We start from the raw sequence: 6939 nt of genomic DNA on the forward strand, positions 1-6939 counted from the left end.
TGACAAGAAAAAAGTAAGCAGTTCATCAAAATAGGACAGAAAAACAGTAAACAAATGCTTTTACATTGCCAAGTCTGACACGTACAATTTCAGTAAAGTAGGTAAAATCAAAGAATTCATTATGAGTTTCCTGAATACAGTGATTATCAACGTCCTTAAAAGGTAAAGTGAGAGATTCACACTTTTCATTATCAAATACTTTTTTCATAAACTCTGAAAAATGAATTTAGAGATGTACATGATAATTGCATACTTTACAAAATTTTTAAAGTACTCTTGTGACTAATTCAAGCAAAATTTTACATAGATTTAAGTCACAATCAAATTAGCATGAGTTTGTTTCATGAGAATCTCCCTTTTAGTATATGAAGTAGTTAATCACTTTTATCTTTCAAAGTTCACTGACTTCTAACTCATCCCATTTCTCTCATCACCCTTTTTTAGTGTTCTTCATAGGTGAAATTTCCTTTGCATAGGTTGCAATGGTGGCATCCCCTAGAGGTCTGTCCTGCACATTTTCCACTATTTTCATTACCTTTGTAGTGTTTTTTTTCACACTATTTTATGAATCATCAAAATTCTAAAAAGCCAAATAAAAACATTTCTGATTCAATTTATTCTCTTATGATTCAGACTTGGATATTTAACTCCCTCATATCTCCCTTTTGTTGTCCCACAGATACCTTAAATGTGTTCAAACTGAATTCAGATTTTTATTGCTCCTCCCTCCTTGATTCCATGACTCTGCTGATCTTGGTTCTCTTAAATTTTTTGTCTTGATTACTGACTCCACCATCATTGCTGTCTAACTTCTATTAATCCTTTCTTTTTCATATCTTTTCTCATTCTTCATTATATTACTACTGCCTTCTTTAAGCATTTCTCTGCTAGAGTTAATGCCTGATTTCTGACCTTCCCTCTGAATCCCCCCACCATAATCCTTACCAATGTAGGATAAACCCATGTATCTAATTATGGCCCTCTACTGATTAAAAGTATTTAATGACTCCTCATTACATAAAGGGAATAGGTCAAAATCGATAATAATGCAGACAAAGTCCTGCATTATCTGCTTTTTGACTGACTTTATTATTATACTTTCTGCTATTGCCCATGACACCCTACCATCCATGCTCTAGCATTTCTGAATATCTTGCTGGTCCCTAAAGCAGCTATGCTATTAAATACATTACTTATTAATGTTGCCCTTTCTGCTCAACTACAAAGTCAAATCAACATTAAATTTCCATGAAAATTTTCTGGAACACTATTGCCAAAACTAGCCCCAGATGCTGTGCCTGTGTATGAGTTGCTATTACATACCAAAAAGCTTTCTTTCACTGACAAATCTGTTTCTCTGTATTAAAATGATCTAACCTTTACAGACTGTTTCTAACTCACCGTCTACCCATCTTCAATACAATGTATAGCAGCTAGTAAATGTTTGCTGAATGTTTGAATGAATACCAAGTTTTTCTTAGTTTTTATTGATATGATCTATTCCAAAATATATCCAAATCCTTAATATTATAATATAGTAAACACACAATTTCATCTCTAGAAAAAGAGTTAAAAGAATGAAACCAACATATTTTGAGCACATTTGACTTCAACTGTGGTTGATTAGTATGTTGTTGCACCTTGTATTTTTTTAACTGAAAAATTTTCATCCTATAGGAACTGAAAATGTAGATATTTTAATCATTTTTTGTATTGTATGCAGTCCCTTGGGAATAGAATTAATAAAATAAAAGTAGAATGAGTTAGACTATGCATTTCCATACTTTTAGACAATAAGATAGCTTTTAAAATCTATAGATTTTTGCAGTGTTTATTTTTACAACCAAAATAATTTAAACTTTGCTTTCATTTACTACAATGAGGGTAGTTGTTAAAAATGCGAGCTTTTATGACCTACAGGTCACTCTTTTTTATTGGGTTGATGTTATCTAAACTTAATATGTTCATAGATTTCTATACTATAAAGTGTAAAGTAATAGTGTTTCTCACATATTATTGCATTAAACTGGACATTTTCTAAAAAGGAATATAGTGTCTGGTATGAGGCTAACATATTGATACCTGTCAAACTTTCTTAGTTCTCAAATTAAAACGTGGACATTTAAAAGTGTACATTTAAAAACAGTACATGCTACAAAATAAGACATTTCTTTTGGAACATGATACAATCCTTGCAATATAGTTAAATAATAGAATTTAATACTAACATTTTATTTAAAAAGAAATTACTCAACTATGTAAATATTTTGTTTATTATAAAATTAGAAGTTAAAAGTAGTGTGGAGAAGAAATTCCAACATTATCTATGCGATGATTAGTACTGATCTTGAGCAAACTTACTCCAGTCTTTCCTTTTTTTTTTGCAAAATAAAATATATATTGATGTGTGTTCTACTCTTTAAAATTAATACCAAAACAGGCATTTCATTTTATTATTAAAATGATCAATATATTTTAAAATATTTTGGCATTCTGTCTTTAGGATTTTTACACTCTATCATATGCTTAAAATGTATTGCAAATTTTCTTGTAAAACTTTTTGTATATTGTCAAAATTCAGGTTTATAAAATGACTTATGAAGCTTTCTATGGTTTTATTTTTTAAAATTATCTATAAAGCATTGAAATTAATTATAATTTGAAAAGGTCTCAAGCAGAATCCTGCCATTTTTAAGATAATACGTTATTGACCCACTCAGTTTTCTTCACATTATTGAGCTAAAAAATATTTCTATTGTGAAATCTCGTAAATTATACTTTTTTGGAAATGTACTCTAATTGATATTTTCAAGTATGTAAATCTATATTATTCTCCCATAAAGACAATATACATTTATATTGTCATATAAACTTTCCAGTTTATTATTTTTGAGAATGGGGAAATATACCATTTTCTATTTTTCTCTCATTTTAAAAAAAACTTGGCAGCACTTGTAGTTTTTAACTTTCTGAAGTCAGATCTACAAATTATTTATAAATTATATTTTTGCTTTTTTCTGCATATATTTACTTCAACATTATTTTTAATTTTTCCCTTTTCTATTATTTTCTGTTTATTTAATTTTTTACTTTCAAACCACTTAAACTGTGTTTATTTATTTTCATATATCATTATTCTTTAATTATTTTAAAATGAAATAAAAATGGAAAATACATTTTTTAAATAAAATTACTTTAATTTTTATCTAAAATGTTTAATGCTTTATTATTAAAGTAAGCTATTTAGGCTATTTATGAGTAAAACTGTGCCTTTTGTCTCAAAGTTTTCACATACGTTTTTTCTTGCCACTGTAATTTTACTTTCCTTTTTTGCATCAATAAATCTTCAGATGTGGAAAAGTGTTTTAGAGGGTGTCTATACCATGTGTTAGGCAGTGTTGGAGAAAAGGGGTTATTTCCAAGTGTTCTTTAAGCGTTGTTTAAACTTTAACATATATTTTTAATAACACTGTTAGAGAATGAAACTTTTTAGTTTCCCTGTCTTATACTTAGCAATGTTTTACTTTTAGCCTCGTGAAATATCAATTTTTAAAAAAATATTAATGAACACTTGGAAAGAAGAAGCTATCATATCATATTTGGGGAGTTCAAAAGCAAATGTGACTTCACTCGACTTTAATTTATTGTTCAAAATTTCTATACTCTTTGTAATTTGATGTAACACAGGTATATGAGATATAACAATGTTTCTTATGTTTCTGTGTTTTTCTTCTATTCTTCTATATTTAAAGGGATGGGCTGCCTTCCTTTGAAACAGATTTATGACTTTTAAACTGAAAAATATTCTAGAGAAATAAAATTTATGGCCATATCATGTAGAAACAAGAGCAAGGTATATTTTCTCTTTCTCGAGTTTCTACTTTTATGTCAAGTTTTCTGTATCTTTACCTCAAAGCTATAATGTCCTCATAATTTTTATCACTTTCTTAAAACATTTCTTTCAGGGAGTTTATTGGTTTGTTTTTTATATGTTACTTTATTTTCTGTACTGTATGTTCTGCTTATACTATATGTTCTGCTTCTGTATCAAATAACCCCAAAACCGAGTGGATTAAAATATCAACTATCATCACATTTGTTCATGAATCTGCAGTTTGGACAGGTCCAGGTGGGAGTAGCTTGTCTTTTTAATCATGGTTCTCTATGGGGTGCTTCAGTGGCCTGGGGCCTGGGATAGCTGGATGGCTAAGAAATGTTTTCTTTTTGTGAAGTCTCTGGACTGCTCCAAGCAATTTTTCTACATGGTCTATTCAGAATGGTAGTGTCAGGGCAGTAGAATATACATGGCAAGTGTCATAGGAGTCAAGAAACGGAGGGTGCCAATCTCTAAGAATCTGGACTCAGAAACAGACACAGCATCATTTCCACCATATTGAGTTGTTTAGGCTATCACATAGGCTGTATAGAATTAAGAGAAGAGAAAATAAATTCCACTTATGGATAGAGGGAGTAAAAAAGCATCTACTTTAGATGCATCATCACTATTAATAATTTAGAAAGCCAATTTTTCATGTCTAAATAGTTCTTCCCTAACTTGGATTATTCTCTTGCTTGATGACTTCTCTAAGAATTTTTATCAGGTTGTTGCTTCCAACACTGTTGGCTGCAGAATGCTTTCACAGCATTGTCGTATCTTTGAATTACAAAAGGCTCCATGTCTAAGAACATGTCAAATGTGAGATTCTTGTTGCAACAGAAGTGGGAATTAGAGGCTGAAGCCAAGGAAAAAAATCCACATATGTTATGTAAGTAATAAAAAGACATTTGGAGCTAAACTCCTTTCTTGGGACTTAAGAATTGGTTGAACAAGCTGTGCTATCCCCAATCATAACCCAACACAACACAGATTTTTGTCTATAAACATAAAGGCCCGAGGAAAAAAATAAAAGGTTAAAATTAGGAGTTCTTGGTAGGAGGAAAATAGGAGAGGAAGGGGACTTCCTACCATTACATGCCAAGCAAAATGGAGTCCCACATGAATAACTCATGGAAAACAGGATGCCCCAAGGAAAGACTGTCATATTTTCCAACAACTGGATGTTTGGTGATTGTTTAATCTCTGCATTTACTCTAGGAATAACTTTTGAATAGTGTTATTAGTCCATCCTTGCACTGCTATAAAGAAATACCTGAGACTGGGTAATTACAGAGAAAAAAGTTTCAACTGGCCCACAGTTCTGCAGGTTGTATAGGAAGTATAGTGGCTTCTCTTTCTGGGAAGCCCTCAGAAAACTTAACAATCATGGCAGAAGGCGAAGGAGAAGCAAGCACATTTTACATGGCTACAGCAGGAGCGAGAGAGAGAGGTAGGTGGGAGGTGCACACTAAACACTTAAACAACCAGATCTCACAATAACTCACTAATTCACTATCATGAGAACAGCACTGAGGGGATGGTGCTAATCCATTCATGAACACCACCCTCATGATACAATCACTTCCTACCAGGCTCCACAACCAACACTGGGAATACAATTCAACATGAGATTTGGTAGGGACACAGAACCAAACCATATCAAATAGAGAAGAGTGCTGTAAGGAGAAAAAAAAAATTGTTTTATGTTGTTGCATCATCAAATTCATACAGTTTAATAAACTGCATATATTTGCCAATATTGACTTGAAATTAATAAAATACTTGAGTTGGCTTTTGTTGATAATAAGTATGGCTCTCCAATCAAAATTTTCACAAAGAAATTTTTATGATTGGGTGACCTCAGATGAACGGGAGACTCCTAGTGGGGTACCAGTTGATGATTCAGTCACCCAGGAACATTGTGGGAAGAAATTAATTTTGGTAATGACTGTTTTTAAAATGTTCTTGTTTCTTGATGGTGATAGAGATCCAAATAATATTTAATGAAGGCTGTGTAGTTTTCCTTTTAAATTAATGGGTAGCATTTGAAGGAGTCTACTTAGGGTTTTACTCTTAATACTGACTAAAAATACTATGTACTTGAAAGAAAGTTGAGGGAGTGGGATCATGTAAAATGTTGCTAAATAGTGTTGTAGTGATTTATCTTTTTTTATTTGATTTGATTCAAAATGGTGTCTTTGACATTGTATCTAGCAGAAATTCCACCAGTTTTCTAGTATATGGGTGATACTTTTTTTTAGCTATCTTTTCTGGCATGAGCATTTTCCTTTCACATTTTAATAGTTTGTAGATAATTGTAATGGGAATTTTGGAAGCAGGATTAAGGACTTTATCATAAGCCCAGGAATCTAATCTTATGCTTTTGATTTATATTTGCACCATATCCATTTATATTTTGGGAACAATAAATGAAAAATTAAAAATACTTGAAATCATAGTGTTTTGCTAGCCAGAACGACACATTATGTCTTAGCTGGACCTGAGAAAAATGTATTTCTAAGCTATTTATTGTTTATGGTATAAGTTTCTTCTGTATACATTTTTTTCCATGTTAGGTAATGTGCTGATGTTATAACAAGGTTTGAGGAAGGTACATTTCACACAGGAGTGTGACAACCCAATCATCATGCTTATGAACTGCAAAAGGATTCCATATACATTTTCAACTAACTATAGATGATTGATAGATGGATAGATAGATAGAGATAAAATCGCAGTTATTTTATTTATGTGGCATAGGTTTAAGAAAAAATGGAAAACACTATGTGAACAAAAGGATGAAATTATCTGAAATTATAACTAAAGTAAAAATGAAACAAAGATTTTTGAGAACATAGGATAAATTTTCTGAGGTATAGCTAAGTTCACATACTTTAGAATATAGAGGGTACCCCTATAGTAACTTCTTTTTAACTATATAAGATTTTAGAATCCTATTAATCATTTCTCTCAGCTATCTTCCATTCCTTATCATCCCCCTGACTCTTCCCTCAATAGCTTTAAGGGAGAAAGATAGTGGTAAAGGATGAGATACAGTATTG

The 6939-nt window shown here is 31.3% G+C and overlaps 1 non-coding gene across 1 annotated transcript; it reads right to left on the reverse strand.

Moving 5' to 3' along the window:
* Positions 1 to 6447: 6447 nt before the first annotated feature.
* Positions 6448 to 6547, reverse strand: LOC119624978 (small nucleolar RNA U13). Its single transcript, XR_005241137.1, has one exon. It is a non-coding gene; the product is annotated as a small nucleolar RNA U13 (small nucleolar RNA).
* Between the last annotated feature and the right edge of the window lie 392 nt (positions 6548 to 6939).

Source organism: Chlorocebus sabaeus, chromosome 8 (genome assembly GCF_047675955.1).
Source record: "Chlorocebus sabaeus isolate Y175 chromosome 8, mChlSab1.0.hap1, whole genome shotgun sequence".
NCBI classification, from domain to species: domain Eukaryota; kingdom Metazoa; phylum Chordata; class Mammalia; order Primates; family Cercopithecidae; genus Chlorocebus; species Chlorocebus sabaeus.